This window comes from Oxyura jamaicensis, chromosome 20, assembly GCF_011077185.1.
Source record: "Oxyura jamaicensis isolate SHBP4307 breed ruddy duck chromosome 20, BPBGC_Ojam_1.0, whole genome shotgun sequence".
In the NCBI taxonomy this organism is placed as follows: Eukaryota; Metazoa; Chordata; class Aves; order Anseriformes; family Anatidae; genus Oxyura; species Oxyura jamaicensis.
In genome coordinates, this window is record NC_048912.1 from 2,955,569 (window position 1) to 2,982,233 (window position 26,665).

General features: G+C 44.3%; 1 long non-coding RNA gene and 1 other non-coding gene across 2 annotated transcripts in view; one reads left to right on the plus strand and one right to left on the minus strand.

Moving 5' to 3' along the window:
- Positions 1-26,665, minus strand: part of LOC118176919 — a 181,201-nt gene that overhangs the window by 99,853 nt on the left and 54,683 nt on the right. The gene's annotated exons all lie outside the window — the stretch shown is intronic.
- On the plus strand, positions 8,491-8,562 carry TRNAG-UCC. The gene has a single exon. It is a non-coding gene; the product is annotated as a tRNA-Gly (tRNA).

Here is a 26,665-nt window from a genome sequence, read left to right on the forward strand (position 1 = left end):
TACCACCAGGAATTAAGGACCACCATGATCCCGGCTGCTTTCGGTACTGCATTTAGGGCACGCTTGCACCTTTCCTGTCAAACACACACACAGAGTAGCACAAACGTTTGGACCAAGCAAAGAAAGGCAACGCCTCCACCAGGCTTCCCAAGCAGTAGAGCATGCAGCCAGAGACAAGGCTCTTCCAAACAAAGGATCAAATTAATAAACCCACGGCGCATTAATCAGATCTCTCCAGGCACTATTGTTAGCTGCTCAGGACTACGCTAATGAGGGATACACAAGGAATAGGGCAGAGGAGGACGGTTTAATGGCTGAGTAATTTCACTGGGAATCAGAATGTTTGTTCCCTATTCTGTTTGCCACAGACGTCCCATATGATACCACCCGGCCAGTTACTTAATTTGCCCATCAGTTTTCAAGCAAGCTAGCGGCAAGGGTTGTTCTTTCTCCATCCCTGCCTCTCTCTCCAAAATCACGTTTGCCTTTTCTTCCCCACAGTTGCTGCTGTAAGCTCTTGACGACTGACACACGGCGTGTCGCAGACAGCACAGCTTCACTCAAGATGCTGGTGAAATGCAAAGATTTGTATTTTTTTCAGCAAATAGGCTTAGAAATCAATGTCAATCACACCACCATTCTCCATTGGTTATTCGTTAATAAAAACTATTTTACCAGTATATTCATAAAAAATAATATTTCAGACTACCTTGTAGTGGAAAAGGCTTTATTTTTTTTTTGGTATTTTTTTTAAATCTAAACTGCTTGCTTACGCACAGCTCCTGTACTGGGACGCATCACCCTCGATTCCCCTTGCTGTGGGCTGCTCAGAGGCAGCCCCGGCGTGCTGCAGGCAGCCACGGCGGGCGCAGGCGGGCAGCGCGTGCCTGGAGCCTGGCCCCGAGCCCGGGCGTGTCTGAGCCGTGAGAGATCTGAGAGCCCAAAGGTAGGCAGAAGCAAAGGAAAGGAAAATAAATAATCACTAAAGGGGGGTGCTTACAGGAGGGCTGGGAAAAGGAAAAATGCAGGCCCTACCGGAGCTTAAAACTTTGTTCTGCGTCCAAAATTCAAAAGCAGCTCTTCTGTGGGTTGGCTCCTGCTTCCCTACAAACAAGCTGGCTCTGCTCATAACCTGCCTTCATTTCTACAGCCACCAGCAGTGCCAGCACCCGCACAAATCCCTGCCCTGCTGCCTGCTGAACATCGGAGGGGCAGATCGCTGTGTGCAGATTGCGGGTCGGGCATTTGTCAAGAATCTCCTTTCAGCCACCAGAACACTTCTCCCCACCCCGCAGCCCCTTCCCCAGCACAGGACGGTGCCACCACCCCCATGGGTAATCCCGGAGGCATCCGGGCTCGCCCCAGAGCATCCCCAACACGGAGGGAGCCCGGCCTCAGGGCAGCTCCCCGGGCATCCTCCAGTGCAGTGAGGCACCCAGAAAAAGCCAGGATCACCCTCCCTGCTCCCCCCAGGCCCTCTCCCTATGCAAGGCAGCCACCAGCCTTTTTCGAAGGCACAACCTCGCTCAGAACAAATGCGGTGCGATTCTATTTAACCCCCAACACCATTTGTTCGTTATGGTAGGAAAGGATCATCCTCATTAGGTGTCACGCCGAGGTCACCGTGCCTGAATTACGTGATGGCATGCAACGGCCGGGGGATTGCTGTGTGAAGTACAGGCCTGCGCTGCACAACCAGAGCACCAAGGTGGGAGGCGAGATCGATTACCCCGACAAGTTGGAAGCCGTGAGTCCTGCCCACCCCACACAAAGACATGAGGAGTCCAAGCCCCTTACTTCAAAATAACCCAGACTGTGACCAGCCACTCCCATCCCTCCAGTGTGCACCCGATAAACCATCACACCTGCTGAGGCCTTCGAAGACGCACATTACAAAGCCATGTTTCTTTACAGAACACAAGACGTCTCATTTTTTGTCTTTATCACTGCGTTAATTCCTTCCAGGTTACTCCTAAGGAGCACCTGCGAGGTTCAGATTGCTCCTCTCCAGAAGCATTCAGCTGAGGTTCGCCCCAAACCAATTCAGCTTTCTCGTTTGCTGCCCAAACGGACTCCGTGTTCTCCCTTGGCGTTGCTCTCCCTTCCTTACAAGCCATGGCAATACACACTAGCAAGCACAAATTGCTACCAAAAACCAGGAACAGCTCAGTGCAAGCGCAGGAGGGTCACTGAACACGAGGCAGTGACAGATGCCCGAGCAAGGCCGTAGCAGCAGGCAAGGCGATACGGATGGCTGCTAACGCATCACTGGTGTTACGGCTACAGGCCGAAAACGGAGAGATGCAGTTCTGGCCGGACATCTCACCTGCTCAGAGGCACGTCTTCTCTGTTTTGGTGTGGGACAACTTTTTAAGTGACTAAGGAGCAGGTTACCCATTCACGCTCGTTAGTAGTTTTCTTGGTGAATCTGGAGGAGCACAGGCGATCACAGGGAACGTTCCAATTTTATAGCAGAATCAGCAAATGCAAATCTAACACACAGCTTTGAGTGTCCCATCGTTACCCAAACACACCACATTGTGCAAGCAAACCCAGTGCTGCGACAGGCAGAGCGAGATGCCAGCAAACCACCTACAGCAGCAGAACTGCTCACTGAAGAAATGCACTAAAAATGAAGAAATCAGTAACATAATGAGCTTTTCTGCCTCATCATGTACCAATCAGGACAGTAACAAGAAACAAATAGGGAAAATATTTGGAACAAGGAGGAGGCTCATTTCTCGTGATCAGGGGAACCGTTGGATCTACCACATGATGTTGAGGCTGCTGCATTTGGGGCTCCGGTTACTGAACTGACCCAGTGAGGAAATCAATGCGATTAAGAGCCAGGCCTGGCTTCTAGATTTCTGCATCACGCGTGGTCTCTTTATGGAAACCCAGCTAGTACCTCAATTTTGGATATTACTAACGATGCCATATAATAATATCTTTTGCTGTTATGAAAGCATTTGAGTTGTAACAAAGCCACAAAAATGCCTCAGCACAAGCCACGCTGCCTGGAAAGCATGCAAGGACAGCCATGCAGTCACCTTCCAGACAGCAGAGCGAGCCCAGCGGGAGGAATCCGGGTGTGAAGCCAGCGGGGGTCTCAGCTCCAAGCACAACTGGCCGGGGCTGTACTTGCACTTGCACAACCAACCAGGGTATGAGCAGTCCTGCTTTGCCCCAAGCTCCACAAAAATAGTTAGGAAAAGAATAAAGGGAGAGAAGAAAAGGACTTATCACACTATTTTGCAGACTCATGGGCACCCACTGGAGCCTTGAGTGTAACTAGAGGGTGAGGGGGGCACATCAGTGTACTGCTTGTCCTGGGCATGGCCCCGAAGGGGCCCTCCTCTGCAGCACCTCAGAGGACACCCCAGGGGCACCAGCAGATCGGAACTAACACCGGGTAGTTTCAGACTGCTCTACATGGACTATTTTTTTTCCTCGATAAACATGGTTCCAAAAATCTTCCCCTCAAACTTAACTACTTCACTGGAACAAGAGGTGCTTTTATTTTAAGCTTGTGGAATGGTTAAATTGTACTCGGTCACAGACGAGGGGCAGCAAACATAAACATGGGCATGGACAGGCTCCTGGGGTCCACACATGTAAAAAAGCTTGGGATCCCTGATGTTCAGGTAATCCAGAGAGGATTTTCTATGCCACACAGCCCTTGCTCCCCACTGCCTCTCTAAAAGGTGCTGGTGTCCTGCAACTGTGCCGTGCTTGCCAGCCCCACGCCAATGCTGCACTGTGCCAGGTCTTCCAAAACTCTACCAAAATATATATTAATATATTGCATATGTAAAAATAGATGAGATTATATTTAGGCAGCTTTCTTCTACAATGCCTGCAGAAATAAACCTTTTTTTTTTTTTTTTTTTTTTTAAGACAATATTAAAAAATGGAATGCAGATGTAGTTCCATCTGCCATACCATACACCACTGGCACTGGCTCCAGAAGCACACAGCGAGACAAGCTCAAGTCCTCAGATTCTGCAATGGTTCGCCTAAGTTACGTGTACTGATGCACTGCTGTAAACTCATGAAACTCTTCAGTAGCAAACCATGATCTCAAAGAATCACAGAACTGTAGGGGTTGGAAGGGACCTCGAGAGATCTCCAGATATCTCTGCATTTTCACTTAGAAAACGCAAGGTTTTAGTCACTCATTATGAGGGGCCTGCTGATTTGTCTTCATTACTAGAAGCTCCTATAGGTTCACTGAAGGAAGACAGGGAACAAGATAAACGATGGTGAGTCCTAGGTCTTAGCTAGCACAATTTTATGTTAATGTTCCAAAGATAAGGGAACAGAAGGCTGTATGAGTAGATAACAGAACCAGCAAGAACTGGCTTGACTGCTGAAGTCTAAGACAGGAAAGGCCAGAAGATAAGCAGCGAGGAAGACTTCTGCCCTGCAACAAAAGACCACGAGAGAAGGAACCGACGTTAATGATTCTTCGGAGACCTGATGAATATACAAGAGACTTACAGAAATGAAATGCGTATGTATTTGTCCCACTAATGTAAGCACACTGCCAGTAACCGTTGGTGCGCAAGTTAGGAGGAGCATCCAGCGTGTGCGCAGCGCGGAACAAACATACTTACTTCACAGCTTTTGGAGTCTGTTTTCCACAAGTCAGAAGAACTTGTAATGCTTGAATCCTTGTGGAGCAGAAGGGGCTCGGAAAGCCACCTCCAGTCACCCACACTGCTTCGCACTGTCTCAGGCCATAAAATCCACACACTACCGATGCAATTGTGAGCTTAGAGACAGCATCATGCAAAGCTGGACTGACAGCGCAAAAGCACACTTTGTTTCTGTTTAGATGACCATCTTCACAACAGAAATGTTTTTTTCCTTTTCAAAAGTAAAGCTTCATACTTAGAACGTAATGCAAAAAGTAGCAAAGCCAAGATGGGAAATGAGGGGCTCTGAGTAGCGACTTGCTTTAGAAGCATCTTCCAGCATCTGCTTGGAAAAAATAATCCCTAAGTGGAACAAAGTACATGACATATCATTAATAGCATAAATGGGGCATAACTTCAATACAGATCCCATCTCAAATATCATCAGTATATTCATTTCTGGAAAGAAAGAAAAAGTACCCCACAGGTTTTTTTTTTCACATACCGAAGTCGCAGTGCTCAATGCGAACTCGAGTTGTGCAGAATTCCAGAGCCCAGGATTTAAATTCTTTTTAGTTGCTAGAACTGTTTTTTTCTTGCTTCTTGATAAAGTCCTGGATGCTGTGGTTTGTTTGTGGCTGTTTTTTCTTTGTTTGTTTGCTTTGTTCCCCCCCTGTATTAGGGCTTGTGTTTCAGCAGACTTTTTATCCACACAATCCAAAAAAATATATGGCCAGACAGATTTTGATCAGTGTTTTGGAGCCACCATAATTTCTGACTGTCACCGGGACAAAACGTTCAGCCTGATAGATAATTTTTTCCAAAGGTCCTGAGCACTGAGAGCAGTGTCACAACGGAGGACGTTTTGCAGCCTTAAACGCAGAGCGGTTGCTCCTGGCGCCTGCTGCATTACGCAGATCTTGAGAGCTGCATGTAGTAAAGAGGCACGATAGATTACAGTTCATCTTTCTTCTTTCTTTTTAGCTAAAATTATATGCTGCAGTCCATCAGCCAAGTTCCCTGGCTAGAGACAGCTAGAGCAGTATCTGAAGGAAACTTTGTCCTCCTGCTGCAAAAGGAAACCAAAAGTAGAGGCCTTGTCAGTCTGGGGCTTTCCTTGCAGCCCACTTATAATGAACGTAGGAAAGGACACGGTGGCCTACTTTTAAAAGGGGTATTTCTGCCAAAGCCCCAAATAATAATAAGAAAAAGATATATGGTATAACCAAAAAAATAAATATCTTTAGGTTATGGAAATTATGACTGATGACATATCTTGCCCCTGTTGCCTGTGATCTATTTGAACATATACAAGACCTTAATTATAGCCTTGCAGTAAATGATCGAGCTTAAAACGTGCTCTCAGCCCACAAGGAGGAGCAAATCCAAGCGTAGGAACCGAGCTGTATCAAGCAGAAGTATCAAGGTACTGGAGGGGACACTGCACCCAGGGAAGAGGTTGACTCAAAGGCATCCACATTTGTCTTGTTTAAGAGGGGCAACACATTCTCACATACCAAGCTTTTATTATTCCATCCAACTTGGAAACAAACAAGTTAGCCTTTCCTGATCATATACGTGTAAAACTGAAAACATAAAAGAAAACAGTTAAAAAATGACCAAGTTCCTTAATATAAAAATGAAACAGTGGTGCCAGCAGAATTATTCCACGTTTACCCCTAGCTGAGATGAAAACATCACCTACCCTCCTCACAAAACAAATGCTTTTCCTAAAGTAAAACACAGTACCCAGAGAAATGCCAATACCATCAGCAGGGCTGGGTTTTTCAAGACGAAGTCATTCAGGGACCCTGACTTGAGATGTCCTGAAAGAACAGTAGTCTCAGCAATCCCAGACTCCTGCTCTTTGGCAATCACATTACTTGAAAGCATTAATTCAGACAGCCCAAGAGCAAGGTGCTCAAGCACGCAGCTTTTCTGAAGGGCTCAGGCCAGAAGATAGACCACTTCTCCCCTTCCACACTAACCTACACTGCAGAACTCCTTACTCCTACATTACATCGGAGGGAAGAACAACTTGTACACTGATATGATTGGCAATTTTCCTCTGTTCTCTGCTAAAGAGGACCAGGTAGAAAATATATATATATATATTCATGGAGAACTAATCTCCCCCTGAAACAAGGAATTGGCCAGAAAAATTTAGCATATGGCAAGGCACGTTAGCACTGATACACATACTCGGCAGAGGTGGGAAGGAAGTTCCCTGAGAAAATGTGGGAGGGGGTTTTTGGGGGGTGGAGTGTGTACACTTTTGAAACAACCGATTTGTTAAAACTTGAGTGTTTTAATGAAATATGACGACTCAGTGGGTTCTCAACAGCAACAACAGGGAATACAGAAATCCTATGAACTGTAGCTCAAATAAAAGCTCTCAGAACTCCTGGAAGTGCTCATGGGGCCAAGCCACAGAACGGAGTTGTCCGTGTTTGAAAGAAATTATATTTTTAAACAGAGAAAATCTGAGCTTTCCAAAGCATTCTGTTACTTTTCTTTCTGTAGGAAGATGCTAACTATTTACTGTTACCTCTTGTACTTTCCCTAACGCCATCCAGACTACTGGGAAGAAACAGCCACAACACGTACACTATTATCCTTGTTAAAATTCTAAAATGCGTTAATTGTAATTATTCTAAAGCATCATTATCCTCTTCTCAGAACTCATCTCTTGTGAATAATAAAATTCTCTTGCAAAACTTTAATTACTCACAAACAGCCAGTGAATATGGAAGTGAATGTACAGGTGGTAAGACATCCAAAATGTAGGGGGTTTGCATCTTCAGGGGCTGAAAAATCCAGTTCTGTCATTACTGTCTTTGCAAACAGACAGCTTTGCTTTGAAAGAAACAAACAGTTCCTCCACAGACCAAACATACTGGACTATAATTAGTTGTCATAAAGAGCAGAAACACAGTCAATGATGACTACCACTTCCAAGGTGAGTCCACCTCTCTCCTTCTTTATGTACACATTACTCACTGAAAAAAGTAGTTTGGCTTTCACACTAGGTTTGACTGTAGTAAGTCTTGAGACTGGTATTTCTAGACCCAAAATGAATGCTTTGTTGTAAAATCATTGTTTTACTAAATTACAGACATACAGAAACAGATTTTTCAAAAATGATTCAGTTGTGATACAATAGCACTTGTCAGCAAAAACATTCCAGCAAGCTTTACTTGGCACAATTACTCATTAACATTATTTTACCTTAAAAGGGGTCTAAGAAACAAAGCTAAGATCTACTCTTACCAAAACAACGAGGTGGGGAGGGGGGAAATCTTCAGCAAGATGATGACAAAGGCCACCTCTAGTTTTTTTGCCAGGGTGCAAGAGCACTTGGAGAAAGCCAGAAAGTAAACAATATAATGAGCTTACACATGACTACCCCAAATTCCTGACCATCCTTTGAAACAAGCAAATAAGACGCTGAGCAGCCTGGAAGCACAGGCAGGCCAGAACAGCTCAACACACAGCTGTGGTAAGGTAGGGCCAAAGAAAAGGGAGGTTGGGAAGGGAAGCAGCCATCTTGCACCCCCCGCGGGGCCAAGACATCTCAGGTTGTCCTCAGCACAAGCAGACCCAAGGTCCTTTTTACCAGAGATCCCTGAATTCAGGCTCACGGAGGGAGGTACTCAGCCGCCACCATGTGTAAGTACTTCTGCCAAAATCACAAACACAGAATTGGTTTCAGCTCCCAGCCTTGCCCAAGGAATCTTCAAACACCTCTGAGACGGTCCCTCACCTTCAGAACAATGGTACCGAACAGGCTTCGCAGTGGATTTTTACAGGAATGATTGAAAATTAGCAAGAAACCTCAAAGGCTGTGCTGAGCGCGTTGGTGGTATAGTGGTGAGCATAGCTGCCTTCCAAGCAGTTGACCCGGGTTCGATTCCCGGCCAACGCAGCACAAATCTTACGATGTTTGGACCAGATGAGCTTGACAGTCTTTTCCAACCTTAATGATTCTGTGATGCTTCAACTGGGACAGAAAGGATTGTGCAGAATATTGACTGAAGCTTTGCAGGACTGTCAGAAGCAGAACGCAATGGCCCAGACCTAAAGGGCACTGTAAGGAAATAAAGCACAAGGAGAAACTCTCTTCACACCACGTACAACAGCTCCAGCAGTCCCGGTCCTACAAAGAGAGCTGAGTACTGTAGCTGAATGGCCAGAAAACCCAGCTAATTTGCAACCAGAGATAAGATGCACATCCAGGTAACCTAAAGCTGACTGCATTCCACGATACAGGAAGTAATCAGCGGAGGGACCCCCATTCCCTTAGGCATTTACAGTTAGTTCTGGGTAACCACCCTGACGGAATTCCCTCTGCAGCAGGCTTCCACCTTCCTCTGAAGCATCAAGCATTGGTCAGTGCTAACATCAGCAGGCAAAACCAATTGGGATAGCGACAGCAAAGGCAGAAACACAGACACCTACTGCTTACTGCTCAGGATGCACGCCCATGTCAGTCGCCCACATCTGCCTTCACAGTCAGAATGCACTTTTTTTTTCTCCTCCATTTTGCAAACAAAGAAAGCTCTTTAATATTGGAGAAGGGGGAAGAACTAAGTTGTAAGGCCAAAGGAGCACTGTGAACATTGACCACAACCACCCACATAAGAGAAAATCCCACCTCCAGCAGAGGAAGGTTAGGCCTCCCTCCCTTCACGTAAGTAAATACGATTTTGCTCAGAACCTCGCAGCTGACCCTGAGCCTGTTTCTAAACAGGCCCAATCTCAAGTTAGACTCCAAGTGATGATGGATTTATCACTTCCCTTGGTAAACTGCTCCTATAGTTAATTATCCTTACTATTTAAGTCACGTCTCATTTCCAGTTTAAAAAATTTGCTCCAGGCCTCCTAATACTTTTTCAACAATGTGTGTCTATAAGCGTGTGCTTTTGTGTGTACACAGACACACGCTTAAAATAATCCCACTGACTCCTGAAAAAAGGATCTTTCCCACATGCAGGGTGGTTGTGCCATCCCTGGATCTCCGAGGTAGGCCTGAAGCCGGACTGTACTTCAGAAGCGCCACTGGAACAACACCAGACTTAGGCCAAAAAATTTCAGTTCCATACCCAGTACTCCTTAGGGCTAGGGGCATCTGAACAAAAGCACACTGACAGCCAGCACCTGACTTTCCCTTAAAAAAATAACTGCAAAATTGCAAAACATTGTCTCCTACATCGTTAGGCATGGAATTAAGGGCATATGTGAACTCTATCAATTATGACTACATATTTGACGTGCTATTAGAAGGCTGGCCACTGCTTATACATCCATTAAACGTATGCTTTTGTGCAAGCTTATACATAGCCTATGAAATGGCTTCAGAACAGACACTTCAGCCAAGGTATGGTCAATGTTAAGTTTTATTATTTTCTAAAGGTCCTAGAGGCTCCACAGCTTTCTTTTGTGATTCTGACAAGCTCGTTATTTTTAATTTTCTGAAGACCTTTGAAAAGGCTGGAAGATACAGGAGGTTATCGAGGAGACAACAAGAGGACAGAGCAAGCTTCATCCCCGCTCCTGCAAAGTTTCTGCTCTCCAGCTGCAGTCTCTCTTCACAGACGATGAATCATATGCCTAGAAAGAAACTACATATCTGAACAAACCACATTCAGTTACTGTCTCTGTTTGGTTATATATTAGGTAAACCTAACCAATCTAAGCTCATCAGCTGACACAGAAGCCAGTGGAATTAAAATGCAGACATACAAAAATTCTTGTAAATTATTAGTAGGGTCACGCAAGGCCTTAAATATTGAGGAAAGCAAAACAATCTATTAATAACTGAAAAGCTGATAAAGTTTCTGCCTAGTCTAAAAAAGAAGAGAGAACCATGAGGTAAAGTTTCCAAGTTTTTGTGGTCTGAGTTTTTAAATCTGATATGAAAACGCCTGCAATGCCTCCATGTCCTGGGACAACCAGGCCTCGGGGTCCGAGAGCCAGTTCAACTGGGGGTAAGCGTCTTAAGGGATTATGTACGGGGGGGGGGCGGGGGGGAGGGAAATAAAGGTAAGCAAAACACTATAAATTATTCCAGTTGTACGTGAAGTGAAGCACATGTTTATGCAGCATCAGAAGCAGATGAGCTGGCAACAGAGCGTGACCTGCCTGGTCCGACCACTGCAGTTTCTGCGGGCCCTGCTCCTTCCATCGGACCTTTGCCATTTTCCCTAGCAGCAGGACACCTCTCAAGCACACGTTTCAAGTTCAGGCACGCTGTCTGCAGCTAAGGGAGCATTATCATGAAAGAATAAGCAGGGTGCACGAAGCAAAGAGAGTAAGAAGGGCACGTCCCATTCTGCCTCCCATTTCAGGGAGCACTGTTGTGCTCAGAACAGTGCTCAGAGCAGAGGTACCTCTGCTGCTGCCCTCTGGGTCGGGCAGCCTGGAGCATGCTGGTGTGAGCCTAGACTGCGTGCAGTCAAATGGTTTTTTTTGGGAAGGCTACGGCATTGTGTGCAGCCATATGCAGTGTAACCTGAGCCAGTCCAAGCTTGTGTCATCTCAGGTCAGAAATTATAGGGAAAGAAGAAGCTGCGGGTTTTATTTGTTTATTTGGTTTAAATATGCGGCCAGTGCAAAGATCAGTTGTCAAATGGAAAATGTTGGTTGAGAAGTATTGAAAAAGGAAACTGTCCCAAGAGAGGAGTCCTCTGTGCCCCAGCACAAAATCCACGGGTCCCCAGTCTCTTTTAAGGCTCTGAGCAGGTCTAAACCAGATTCCCTACAGATCCAAGAAAAACTGCTTTGTATTATATTTAAGTCCCTGCATTAGGCTCTAGAGCTGCAAGGCATAAGCTGGTTTGCATCAGAAAGAAGTCCCCCTTAACACCAAGTTATCAGATAACTGTTCTTCCCAAACACAAACTTCCTCTTCAAGTAGCATCTGGTTCTGGCCATGGGGCTGAATGAACCGAGGCCGATTCCTAGCACTGATTCCTACAGCGAGCACCCAGAGGAAATACTACTCAAACAGCTACCTCCCCATGCAAGTGCAGGCCACGCTTTGAGAATTCGCACTGCAGATGCAGTGGATGTGCCAGCACTGTTGTGTCACACCTGCCTCGAGGCTCCAAATCCGCTTTAATACCTGCTGCACTCTTTCACTTGGTGATTACCCTGTTCTGGGACAACATATGTAGGCCTCCCAAGAGGACAGAGTAGCCTGTGGTTTCAGCACTCCCACGTGCACATTTACCCCCCATGGAGACAGCTGTGGAGGTATGTACCTGATGCGAAGTTCATCACTCATCAGCTTTAGAGATGGCACTAGCACACATCCAGCACTGGGTGGAGGATGCGGTCAGATCTTCACAGCAGCCCCAGCACTGAATGATTTAAAGACAGCCTGAAGCCAAGCTGAATCTCTAAAAACCAAGTGGTGATGCAACATTTTAGGAGCATGCAGATTCATACCAGCTCCCGACATCATGCAGCGCAACTTAGCACAGCCACCGAGCCTCAGCTCTGAAGTTGTCACCATCTCTCCACCACTCAGATGGGAATCTGCAAACCAGCCTGCCTGTGAGCACGGAGTGCTTCTCCTAGGAACATCTCAACCCCATTACCTCTGCCATTTAGCCTGCGATACCAAAGTGTCGCATAACCCAGGTGGGAAGCAACACCAAGTACTTAAGCGGAGATCAGAAGACAGAACAAGAGGGTGTCCGTCCGTCTCTCCTTGACAGAGCTGTTCATTTAATTGAGTTCTTTTAAATGAGGGTTTTGCCAGGAAGAAGCTGGGGAGTGCTGCAAAGCAGCGATGGCCTGCCAGCCCAGCCAGAGAGCCACAGGAATGTTGCCTCGATGCCTCAGATGGCTCCGTGTCTAAATATACGTGAACAAGGAAACGGAGCCTGCTTAAATGCAACAGCCGGGTCTGTGCTGTTACTCCTGAGGAACTGTTCCCACCACTCTCTATACAAAAGATAGCACAGCTCATGGCAGTGCTGACTGCAGTGGCGGTAGAGGAGATGAAATGCAATGCCTTTTTTCCCTCATTCAGAAACAGCAACCCCCACTGGGCAACGGAAGGGTGCTCAGTCACCCTGAAAATTAGACCCTGGTTGAGTTTGGATACTTTGTCCACTAAGTAAGGCAAAGAAGCAGCTTCATGTTTTCCTGTAAGCCTGATGATTTTAAATACAATAGTTATAGTTATTTTAAATACAATGCTATTAAAAAACACCATTAATTTTCAAGTTCACCTAGTATTTGTTTTGCATACAAAGTACCCATTATTTATTCCCTTTCTTTCATGACATCTGAAAGAACACAAGCAATGCTCAGTGTTCAACGTACGGCATCTACCATAGCCGTATGGCTAAAAAAAAAAAAAAAAGAAACGGAGCCTGTTTCAGTTTACCCCAGGTACTATTAACGTTTTGTTCTGCCCATTCATAGGGTTGTGTACAACCTGGTGCAGAACAGGACTTGTGGGGAAGGTGAATTAAAATAACAAGAATAAATCTGGTAACATTTTTAAAAGGGGCTCCGACCCCAAATGTAAATAATAACTGGCCAGTCATGGGTTGACTTTTGCCCCTACTTTCTTGAAGCACAAATTATAGCCAGTATTTCGGTTCTTAGACACAACCTTCAGGTATTATAGATCCATGCTGACTTACAACAGCAAAAGATTTTGTTCATTATACACACTCCTGTCACTAATACATTTGAATAGAAGGCTGAAGTCCAAGCAAGTCAAGAGAAAACCAAGTTATTACAGTAAAGGCACCCAGTCCACAGGCCAACTGAGCAACCCTTGAATGAAATCCAGAAGAAAAAAGCCTGGACTTAGTCCATCTGCAGCTCCCATGGGACCAGAGAACAAGCAGCAAATGCCAGACTGCAGTTCAACCTTGCTTTTATCTCTCCCACCTTGTTCCCATTCTCAGAACGGCACCAACAAGATGATGAATGTTATTCTGCAGTGACCCCTGCTCCGGAGAAACAGCATGGCAAACACTCCCTCTCCTTTCATACGCAACCCCTTTTCTTCTAAAGAATCACTTTGAAGGTTCATAACATTCAGCCCTGAAGGCAAGAGGGTTTTTCCAATGTAAATTTCTTCTGGTCACCGCAATATGAACAGAAATCTTGGGCAGCTCCGTTCTGCAAAAGGGTTTTCATATTTCCTTTGCCTGCCCAGCTATTTATCATTTTCCAATAATCCTATGCCCTGCAGACAAAAACACTCAGCAAATGGCCTTACCTCCCTTCCCCCTACCCCCAACACAATAATGTTTCCATGCCTGAAAGTCTGTCCGTCAACGCTGATCGGAAAGAAAGATGTTTATCTCTACATATGGCAAGCCACAAAAGTTAGAGATGGAAAAAGATCTATTAGATCATTGAGTCCGAAGCTCTGCTAGTGAAGGACAGAGCCCCCGGAGAATACAGAATTGTTTTTAAACAGATGCAATAAATCGTCCTTCATGATGTGGTGGCCAACTGAGATATTTCACATCCTTGACTTTGAGGCAGGAGATGCTGCAATGTGGAAGTTTTTCTCCTTTCCCAATAGATTCACGATACTAAATTTGTTGTTGGTTTCCGCTAATATGCTCTAGTTTCCAAAAGACAGACCAACCACAACCAGAATTCTTCCGTCACTGCCTGATCCTAATTTATTTAAGATACTTGCTGAAGTCATCACTTGGACTGCTCTCAAATGACCCCAAGCTAGGATCACATATGGAAATATGGAAAAGCAATATGTTGCAACAATCCAACAATATCCTTCCAATTAAATCTTAAACTTTGGTAGGTTCAGGCGCACGCCACCTTGGTGCCCTCATATCTCTCTCTTGTTTCCCCAATGATAGGTTTTGGTTACGGGCTCACACTCAAGTTCAGCGCTCTGAAAATGCCCTAGATGCACCAGGACCAAACACACATGAAGCTTCACCTCTGGTCTCTGTTGCCATTCAGGGAAGAGGGAGGACACAGCCAGAGTTTTGCTCGTGAGAAATACAGAAGGACAGACATCTCAGAGCAATTCAGGTAACTAAAAAAAAAACACTGAAACACCTCCTGAGAGTTACCCATTCCGGTAACATTCACAGCTAGGCACAGCTGCTGGTTGAACCCAACAGATCACAGCTGATGACATTTGGGAAAGGAAGAACCTCAGTGCAAAAAGAAGCTCCAAGGTCAGAAGTATGGCTCTGTGTTTAGACAGCACTCCAAACAGGTGTTTAAATTTCAGAGCACATGGACTAGAAATTCATTATCATCAGGTTCATTAACATATTTTAGAAATTGAGACGTCCAGTTCAATGTCAAATCTAGAGCTACACACGGTTTGTAAAATTGAGACACCACACACGAAACCCAAATCCCAAGCCCGCCTGAGAACACACAGATTTATGACACAGGACAACACAGGTGGGGACAAGGCACGTGTGTGCATGGAACTGACCGTCTGCAAATTTGAGTCTGGTATTTCCATAGCCCACTGGGCATCGCTGCACTGGGGCAAGGTATGACATCTTGGAAATGCATTAACTGTTTTAATCAACACATTTTTTCAGCAATAATTAACAGGTAGGCAGCAATGGTCCACGTAGCCTAAGGCAGTTGCATATCAATATACACCTGCATAATACAAACATAGAATCATAAAATGTGTTGGGTTGGGAGGGGCCTTAAAGATCATCCAATTTGAAGCCCCCTGCCATGGGCAGGAACACCTCACACCAGACCCGGCTGCTCAATGCCCCATCCAACCTGGCCTTAAACACTGCCAGGGATGGAGCATCCACAGCTTCTCTGGGCAGCCAGTGCCAGGGCCTCCGCACCCTCAGAGTAAAGGATTTCTTCCTTACACCTAATCTAAATCTCCCCTCTTTCAGTTGAAAGCCCTTCCCCTTGCCCTAGCACTACACTCTCTGATAGAGTCCCTTTAAACAGGGCATGCAACTCCTTTCACTGCCTATGAAAATCCCTGATGTAATGTAAAAGAGCCTTAGTTGGAAGTAGAGCCTGAAAGCATTAAAACAAAAGAAAAAACACCACCTTATGTCATAAACACAACCATCTGAATTCAAATACCTAGAAAACAAGGAGAGATGCTGGTGACTGCTCCTCTTAGGTCAGAGGACACATCTTGTGTCGTGCTGGACTCAGCTTTCCCAGCATCCAGGGAACAAATGCCACGGACGTCGCAGCCGCGCTGCCTTCCACACCAAGGGCAGACAACGAAGCCTAACTTTTTCCAACATGGGCACCAGCAGCATATACATTTTAAAATAAAGCATATTGATCCACTGGAGAAGTAGAAAATTAAATGCACGTGACAGACATAAGTCATGTCAGTTATCAGAAGGTGCTTGGATTTGACAGCAGTGAAGGCAAGAAAAAGCTAGATGAGGACAGATATTTGTCTGTGCTAGCTAATGTTTCACCAAAAAAAAAAATCTTCAGACCACTGCTCTTCCATTTTGTATGTAATCCTTGATATAAGATTTGACGTTTATATTGACATACTGGTTCCCAGGAATTTGGTCCAAAATTGCTCTCTCAACTCCCCTCACCTCCACCCAAACACTTTTTAAAGTAATATTGACACAACTGCAAGTAGGGGCCTTCCTAAATTAAAACTTATGTATATAGTCTGGGCATACAGGACAGAGCTCGCAGAGCTCTGTTAGGGACATCAAATATATTCGGAAAGACTGTGGTTGTACTGTCTGGGGTGTTAGTCAAGTAACATGCTGCCTGTCTGGAACTCGTGTAACAGGCACTGATAATAAAGTGCCCAAATCTTACTCAATCTTGCAGTCAAGCCTTGCTGGGTTAGATTCACAAACAGAGGAAACCCTTCAGACTATGCCCCAACTTATGTCTCTGAGGACAGAGGCTGGGCAAATCACACGATTTGTTGTTTATCAGAACAAGGATTTCACATACCATCTTTGGGGTTTACTCTTGAAACCCAGGATAACGTTTAAACCGGTCCATCTGTGCTGGCACTGGAATACCCTGGGATTTGCAAGTTACGAGCAGGTTTTCTGCAAAGCTGAAAAACTCAAAAGGTATGAGATACCCACAGCTGAGGTCTACATACCCCGTACAAGATCCTCTCATCCCTCAGAAGATCATTCAGAAGTCTTTTTAGGCTTGCAGAAGTGCAATCGAGTCTCTATGTCCCACTCATGTCTGGCACGGCCCGACTCCAGCTAGGAGCAGAGCTGCAGGACTACCAAGAGCTAACTCCTTGCAGTCATAACCAGTCTATGAAATTCTCATTAGCCTTGCCTAAAAAAAATAAAAAAAAAAATCAGGAGACATTTCATAAGGCAAGGAGCTGGCAGGACAACAGAAACCCTCCCCCCCCTCTTAGACACTGCAGACACTGAAGTTCTCCTCTGAATGTATATTCGTTGTGTTTCATTTTTGCCACACGACCTTTCTAAACATTCTTATTTTTCAAAACTGATGAAAACAAAGTCAAAAAAGATAGCAACAAGAGCGTGTCAGGAATAAAAACCAGCAGCAATGATTCCTTTGTATTTGATGAAAATGAGGAAAAAAAAAACCAAAGGAGTATCAGACTTTCTGGAAAACTAAAAAGTTTCAAATATTGACAAAAGTATCAAAAAAATCAGGTAACCATTTCACTCTAAAAAAAGTCAGGTAATTTTCCCTTATAAGAACAAAAGCATCTGAGAGTTGTAGGATGCTGAAAAACAAAATATCTGCAAAAAGAATAGAATTAGATCTATTTCTTGTCTCCCTGCCTGGCCTGAAAAACAAAAATAAATACCTTCTGTGATGTTCAGTCTAGGTTTACAGTCCCCAAAGACTTGAATCATTAAAATATCATGTAAGCTTTTATTCAGAGCAACTACTTTGAAGTCCATCTGTTTATATCGGAGTTGGCCCCAGCTAAAATCCAAGAACAAAACACACACACAGTGTGATACCGAAAACAGATCCAAGTTTTCTTGATTGGCCCCTTCTCTACCATTTGCTTTGAGTCCATTACTCAAAGCCGTAATGGTTCTCTCCCCAGACAACTCGTCAAGTACTTCTTTTACGGGACCCCTTGGCATCCCCTGATGCACCAACAGGCCCGAAAACCTGACAGATGACAAACCATCCCGATAGAGAACTGCAAGGAGTGCTTCATCCTTCCTCTCTTCTCGCAGACGGGTACGGGTACGCCGATCTGCTCTTCCAGCAGGAGTCCCACTGACAGCTGGGTGCACCTAAAGCAGTTCACTTGTTTTGCGAACCACTGCCTGGGCTCCAAGGTATTCCCCCGGTGCACACACGACCACCGATGGGTGAGGGGGCGAGCACCCATCCCACCTACAGGCAGGCACTGACTCTCGTGTAGGCTTGTGGGTTTTTCCTCTCGTTAGCCTGGCAGTGCCACAATAAGGAGGCTTCCAGCTGCCTCTTCCTCTAATTGCATTGGGTGTGAACTGAAAATGCTGCTTTTTCCAGTCATTTTCCCCTTTTCCCAAGTACAGCTCTACATGTGTACATACACACGCTTTCAGTAACACGCACGTTTGCCCTCGGAGGATATTTCAAACCTACCCAACCTAAATAAGGAGAACTTTTAAACGTATTTTCTCTCCCCCTTGATGTGGCGAGATTCACAGGCTGTGGAAAAAGAGGCCGGGACAAGACACAGTTGCATCTGGAGCGGGGGAGGCATTCTTTTTTGTGGTTGTCTGATGAATTATCAAAGCCGACTTGTAAGGAGTTTGGGGCCCAGAACTTTAAACAGATAGAGATTTTCCTCTCTCCTTTCCTTTCTGTCTCCAACTGTCCTGGGGATTTGACTGAGTCATGTTACACTCGCTGTGACTTCAGATCAGTCGTATCTGGCTTTAATAACGTCTTTATTTTTATTGTTATTATTTTTGGCTGCCCGGGTATTCTTAAGAGCTTTGTTGTTGCACTCCCAGCAGAGGCAGCAGCATGCGCTCAGTGATGGGAGCGATGCGAGGACAAGGCTGGAGCAGAGACGGAGACGTCTGCGTGGAGTCCCGGAGCTTCACTTCGGGGCAGCCTGGAGCTCCAGTGGAAGCCCAGCCAGGAATGCCTGGCATTCCCATCCCTCCACACAAGGTAACTTATGGCTCCCCACCTCAAACACGTCGCCCCAACAGGGCAGCACAGAATTCAGTTGATGTTTTAACAGATACCAAGGCACCGGGGAGGCAGGGAGGAAGAGCTCCTGGGACTTGTGATATACGTGCCCAAATGGTGTGGCTCCGATTCAAGGCAAAACAAAACCAACCACGGCCAACCTCAAAGGCTGCAAATGACAGGAAATCCCTCTGGGTAGGTCCAGGTGTTAGGCAGAAAAAAAATCCTCCAGCCCTTATTATATATATATATATATTTATATATTTATATTTTATATATATACACGCACAACCATTTTTAGACTCCAAAGTTACATGAGCATACCGTAACAAAAGAAAAAGGAGAAGGAAGGGTTTTCATAGGCCATGTCCCTTCCACTACACATTTATTCATTTATTTCTGATAAAAGATAAAAAGCTGGAGATACGTTAGGAGTAGAAATATGAAGCCGAACAGCTTCCTGCCCAAGGTTGAAGGCAAAGACAGGGGAGAAGGCAGCGGAATGGCTGATGAGTGGCTACATTTCATCTTTCAAAGGATCAGCTTGGAGGCCATCCCAGAAAGATCCGGCCATCCCAGAATTTCCTGCTGTGATTCAGTGAAGTGACTACGGGGATTGAAAGCTCAGTCAAACTACCTAAAGAACCGATCCAAGAAGGCAACCTTTACCATTAAGGATTTCTTTTATTCATGCACAGAGGACACACAGGGCTAAGGGGGAAGACTGCAGAAACATCTCCGAGGCAACGTGCTGGAAGGGCATGGAGGGCTTTAGAGACTGAGGTTCTCTGCCCATTCCACAAGCAGAAGATATAAAATTTCCCTGGGTATTTTGTTGTGCAAATCAGTTCCACTGCTGAAATCCTTACTGCTAGGGATCTCTGAACAGGCCTTGAAGAAAACAAAAGTGGCTTTTATCAACAAACATAACTTCACTTCAGCTGCTTACCCAAATATTCCACTAGCGTTCGTGATACTTTATCTTCTTTGTGTCAGCCACGTAAAGCACAAAGCCTTCGACACCTACAGAATGCTCCCAGAAGCCAAATTTACACATATTTATATAAAAGAGAAGAAGTTGTTCAATATAGGAAGGAAAATACACATTTCAAACATTTTACTGTGGAGCAGGAGGAGTAACACTCACCTTATGCGGCCATTTCTATACCACACATCGTGAGAAGCCAAACTGCAGAAGGGAGTATTTTAAAAAGCACTGGCTGGAAAAGCAGAAAATCTGAAACCTGATTTTTCATTAAAATCAGCAGTGGTTTATGAGTGTGAAAACAGATTTCAGTGCCATCAGATCAGACACTCATAAGGCTGCTCAGCCTGTCTTTGAGTTGGACATGGGCATTATTTGAAGCCTAAAGAAAATAATCACCTTTACACTTGCTCATTCCCATACCAAGCAATTCATGTGGACATCCAGTCCCCCCAGATCCATGGTATTCCCCAAGCCCTTCCATCATCTGTGCTCTCCTTGAACCTCCTTCATCTCTGTTCATCACTTCTGTCCCACCCAACTCCCCCGTTAGTCTTCCTTGGATAAATATTGCACAAAGGACAAAGATGAAAAAATTGCCTAAATACACAGACCGGGAGGGAGCTGGCAGAGAATTTTTAGTGCTTCACTCCCCAGAAAAATCTCAAAGAGCAGCGCAGAGTTGCAAAGGGGAGTGGGACTGAGCTTTTCCATGCTTTCACAAAGTCTGGGTAGGACAGGCTGTTACAGCCAGAGCACAGCAGTCCGGCCTGGAAGATTTCTTCCCAAACAGCCTGAGCCTCCTTCTATCTTATTTAAATGTTTTGCACCAGATTGAAAGCTCTTTAGAAAGCCCCATATAGGAAACAAAGCATATTTCTGCTCTCTAAGCACATACAAGAAGTTTTGCAGAGGGATCTCTGAAATCATAAATATGAATTTTCAACTCCACAAGAGTGACTTTTCACATTTATTTTCTTATCTAAGGACTAGCACTTGTGGTAAGAACGTCAGTGCAAGGCAGCACAGAATGGTGTACACCTTCAAGGGCAAGCCTGCATGCATGTATGGGAGGGCTCGTTACTCCAGAAAACTGGCAAGAAAAGCAAAAGTCAAGAAGTTATGGAAGTTAAAAACGCTACGCAGATCCAAAGGGTAACCATCTGCAGGGATGTTGAAGAAATTCTGTGGTTTGAGCACATCAGACATAGATATAGCCTCTTTCTGACGCAAACAGCACTCACTTTCCCATCCCCTAACACCATTAGCAGAGACAACTACCCCGTGGAAAGAACAAGACTCTACTGAAGACCATCATACACGGAGAAAACCCAGCTGTTCTCTCAGCCTACTTGGCAACAGATACCTTTCAGCAAGGAAGAGCTTGCTGTTCTTTATTTGGAACGTGAACCTTTGTACCCACAGAAATTGTACTCTACCTATTTTTAGTTTGAAATAAAAACAAACAACCTTGGATGCACGTAATTCAAGGCTGAAACAGGTAAATGGTCATGGCCAGAAATTCACTTCAGCATATCCTAGCAGTCCGTCTCTGATTCACAGAACTTCCTGAGCATCTTTGGGAACAAAAAAATGAAAGACAAATGTATCAACAAGCAAGGTAATTAAACATTTACTTAACATCAACCGGTTGTATTATATACTGTGGGATGTTGAAAATCAGCAGGAAAATTTAGGTTTTCTTAACCATTTCTCCCTCTCCCTTTATGCACTCATACTTTTGTCAGGACGTTGACTTCTATAATCAAGTTACTTATCTGGCCCGTTCAAGATGAGGAAATCTCTCCTGATTTCAGGCATTTAACAGCTGAAAACTGTTAAAGGCCGCTCAGCAGTAGGGACAACTTCAGCCTATCATTTCAGCTTACTGAACGATTTCAAAGAGCACATCAAACAAAGATTAGCTATCAGGGAACTTCTGTTGTTGTTTTTGTTTGTTGTTGTTTTTTTTTTTTTTTCTGCCAAGCTGCACTAGTTAGAGCAGAAGGAAGTGCCAGCAATGGACTGCATGGAAGCAGAAATGTTAATCTCTCCGTATCTTTCAGAAGACATCATTATCTTTTTAAAACATCCAAAATCACTTCGTCTATGTCCACATTGCAAACGGAGGTACATTTCTCAAATACATAAACTGGCCCAGGGTGGGGGGGAAGCGTGAAGACTGGATTCACCCTGATTTAGCTACATAAGGTAAACTCCAATTCTCGGGCTCTGCACAGTATAATTCAAGTAAAACCCTCTCACCTTGAAACCGTTAGTTTTTACATCATAATGCCTCTGTAAAGTTAACTATTTCAAACTTTACAAGACATTTGAAACATGTTTTAATAAAGTGCTCTGTGCTACAGAGCTGGATAAACAGGCATCAATAGCAATTTTCCCCAGGGAGGGAGATAAATAATTTTTACCACCTTGATAATGCACAGAAAAACAAGTACTTATTATTTAGTATTCACTAGACAGTATTTATCATTATTTAGTATTTACTAGATAGAACTTTCACCCTCCAGAATTCTAACCCTGGCTCCCTACAGGGAGGCCTGAGGGAGACAGAAGTCAGCTATTTGACAGTGAAGCCCTGCACAGTAAGAGGCAGGACAAGGAGTCCTTATAGAAGTTAAGGGTTTAAACACTGAAAAACATTGCAGAAAATAGAAGCCCAGGTCCCAGAATCAACTCCCATCCTTGTGTGGTTCTGAACACCAACCTCATTTTCTCTTCATTTGAAAAGTTCCTACCCTGAGACTCCAGCTGAAAATATTTAAGCTTTTCCAGCCCTATATTCTGATTCCTTACTCAAGATAAAAATTATCGGTCGAAGTGAGAAAGAAACAGAGACCTGTGCCCCTGTGGCCCACACCTTGGACAAGGAAGAATGCCAGCAAGGCAATTTGAACTTGGGTCCCTCAAAGGCGACCCGAGGAGAACAGCTCAGCCTGTGCGACCTCTGAGCACAGAGGAATCTTTTGCTGGGGGTGGTGGTGGGGAACAAATGTAAAAAGGTCTCGATGTCATTCTGATACAGAATATATAATTTGAAAATGTTTAATGGGATCATAATGTGTCCTGCCAACATCTACCCAGTGCTTTTTGCTCCAACATCCTTCTAGATAGGACACAGATGCTGCACTGACTCTGAGAAGTCTATTTACTGAATTAGTAATTACCACATCCTACAGCACCTGAGTTTTCCTTGGAGGCCTCCCAGCCAAGCACTGACCATACCCCGCATTGCTTAGCTAGTGAAATCTGACATGTTCTTGGCCAGCAGCGTAGCAGCGTTGGCTGCGTGTCTAGAAATATTCAACCTGCAAAGAAATCAGAGCCAGAAAAGATTTCTAAATAATTTGGCAATTCCACCTCACCCGTTACTGGTTCTTTCTCATGTTCCTATTACGCAAAGAGAAACTACACCCAACTGGTTCGGTTATTTCTGTGTGGCAGCTGCATGGGCAGGGGAGAAAATTCAGCCTGCTGAACACAGAGCACCGCTGCAAACCTCAGCTGTTAACACATACAGCTCTGCAGAGGCTCCCGTATCACATATCCAATTTTCAAGCTGCTCTCTGTAGAAAACAAGAGTACTTAACTGGCAGAAGACAAAAAAATATGCAAAAGAAATAAAATTATAATAAAACAGAAGAAAGCCCCCACCCCTGAGGAGCAGCTCAGCAGTGAATGAAAGGGATCGCAAGCTGTTTTACATGCTTTTGTTGTCTTCCTTCACTCCGTTGTCATTGGCTGTTTCGTTGTTTGCAAGGCTGAAACAGAGGGGAAAAAGCTGCATGTCAAGTATTGAAATCTGCCTTTGAAGGTCCCTTTTTCAGATGGAAAAAGGAGCTTCAGACAGAGCTTCGGAACCCCACTTCGACCTTCAAAGTTTGACTAATCCTTTGTCAGAGTGGCATTTGCCACTTAAGGCATAAATCCCTTTTAACACTCAGATCAGGAGCCTGTTTTCATACCTCCTCTTAAAAGCATATCCACAGCAGACTTTCATTCATGGTAAAAGTGTGGGAAGGGGTTGTTTTGTTTGTGCTTTTATTTGCCTGCTAGCAGGCTAGGAATTCAGTTCAGTGTTCTGGTGAAAGACACAAAACCTGTAAATCCGCAGCAAACACGCCTGTGCTTCTCCAGGACCCAGAGAGCACTTTGGGTCACAGAATACATGCACTGGTGTGAAGGCAAGTCTGGTTGCAGTCACTACCCACTGAAGACTTGTCATTAAATTTGGGTGTTAAAATCCTAGCTGGCACATGAGCAGTTCTGGTACAAAATCTACACCTGTGACATTTCTAGTATCTCACCCAGCCATCCAACTGCGGAATCCACGCATTCACACATAATATAAATAAGAACACGAGTGATCTTATTTGCAAGGCTCCTTACGCTAGAGGTAGGTGAATAACTTTTATGTCACAAAGGGAGGACTTCAACAGTTAAAAGCACCAATTATTGAGGTAAAAAGCAAGGCAACCACAGACCCTCTTCACATTTTAAGCACGTCATGGTCAGAAAAAGCACACCCTGTTCCTACCACTACCAAACTGAAATTATGCAAAAAGTGAGGAAGATTTTGAAAAGTCAAGAACAAAAGCAAGGAAGATGTGGTGGATCCCAAAGGATTTCCTTCAGGTCAGGAGTCAAGATGGGAGTTCAGATTTTACAGGAAATTTTTAGTCTGGAACACAGACCATTACCGTATTTTCGGATGGAAACAACAAACCTGAACCTTCACCCACAGCTGAAACCAAACCTGGACTCAATCTCTGATGAAGTTTAAAGTTAAGAAATAGGTGGGCTCAAATCCATTCACTCTTCAGTATGGAAAGATGGAAAGACAAACTGAGCACCACCGTACCCACCATTAGGAAGAGCCATTTGTTCTGTCTGTCTGCCCCACTGCAGCTCCGGGTTGCATTAAGCTTTTCTGCCATCTTCACCTGCAGGTACCCCTCCGTTTAAGGGCTGGTGAAATGAATAGCTAAACATCTCTCAACTGAAAACACTAAAGCTGGGAGAAATCCATACCTTTTCGGAGAAGATCCATACAAAATCAGTCTGTGCAGTCCTAAACGTGACGGTGTAACAAGTATGCCCTCTTCCTAAGATACCAACTTTGAAGTGCGATCAGGAAACGCTTTACAGAGTGGACAAGGCCTGTGGTTACAGGTGGCAGCCTTAACGAGCAATAGACTTAATCAGTCTGCACTGGTAACGCCGCTAGCTATTGGAGAATAAGTTTTTCTTCCCCCCACGGCCTTTTTTCTAAGATGAAATTATTTTGCATTCAGTTCAACTCAGTAGGATCTGTACCACCACCTTCAATTTTCAAAAGCTAAAGCAGTAACTGAAGGATTCTGTGTCACCCCCCGTCCCCCCCTTACTGAAAGAACAAACTGACCGCTGATCTTTCACAGCTACTTGGGATCAGAGGGAAGAAAAGGACCAGGACGTCCTGGTGGCTACATGCAAGACAAGTACAAGAATGATGTAAGTATTTGTCCAACACCCCATTGAGCCATTCAAAATTCACCTACTGCAAACAAACCATTCAGTAATGAACGGGGATTTCAAATTTCCCATCTTCCTGCACAGAATATGGGAACTAAAATAATTAAGAGTTAGAGAAAAAGATTTTGAAAAATCTGCACTGGCAGATGGGCAGCTTTGGGAACGTACTCTGTGATTTCCAGAATTCTTACAGTCTTGCCCTAATTCATAGGTCTCATCAACCCTTCACCAAGTTTGTTTTTCCCTGGGTCTCCTCAAACACCACCAATCTAAAAAGAACGTCCTAGCATTCTGGATATATGCATGGATCTCATTTGTTAGTTGTATTTTAATAAGAGTTAGGATTCGTAGGTACTTCCAAAGAATTGGTAATGTTTTGAGATACTGAGCACCAAGGAATTTTACTCCGAATACATAACCAAACTACAAAGAAAATACAGGGTGAATCTTCAACAGATATTTAATGGCAAGTCATTGGTACGGATTTTAGCATTTCTGTCTCATGCTGTGATCCAACACTGCACGAGGACTGCTGCTGCTACTGACCTAGCAGCTGACTGACACCCTCCAATAAGGATGACACACAAAAAATAAACCTTCTTATAGCACACGGCAAGGCAAGATCAAAGCATACCATTTTCAACAAATCAGTACAAGACCCTTTGTAATACAGAGACAGGTAAATAATGTATAGATACATCTGGTGAAGCCCATTTTGTGAAGTTTTAACTCTAGGACAGAATTATACCCATCTTACTTCAATTCTTAGGAAATAAATTCAAAGTTTTCAAGGCATCCTTTAAAAGGGTTTCCAAAAGTAGTTCTCTAACAACCAAATAAATGTTATTAATGACCCTAAGTTTAGGCTTGATCCTTTTTTCTCATTTTTCATATTATGAAAAAATTAAGCTGTCATTTAAAAGGAGGAGTTCTACATAGCTAAAAATAGCAACCTAACACCCCATTAAAATTATTACTAGAACAAGTAACATTTGATACTCTGACAGTGGTTTTCCCAACTACATCTCAGAAATGCCACTGTAGTGTCTGATGTTTCTGAATGGCTGCTCTGTGATTCTGCTTTGTGGCTAATTGGTCTTAGCTGTCTTATTGATGCTGTTTGCTTACTTGTGGTTATAAACTCAGAAGACCGAGACACAGAGAGCAAGTGTTAGGATGTAAGACTATAAACCTCAGAGCCTAACAAGAACAAGTATGGCCAAGGGGATCAGTTCTCCTTAGTCTGTATTCTTTCCATGACAACAGTGAAGTCAGAAGCATTGCAGGATTCAAATACCAGCTTCTGAAGTCCTCCCCCAGCACAAACCTTTTCATTAGAGGTCCTAAAGATCATCCATTAATTGAT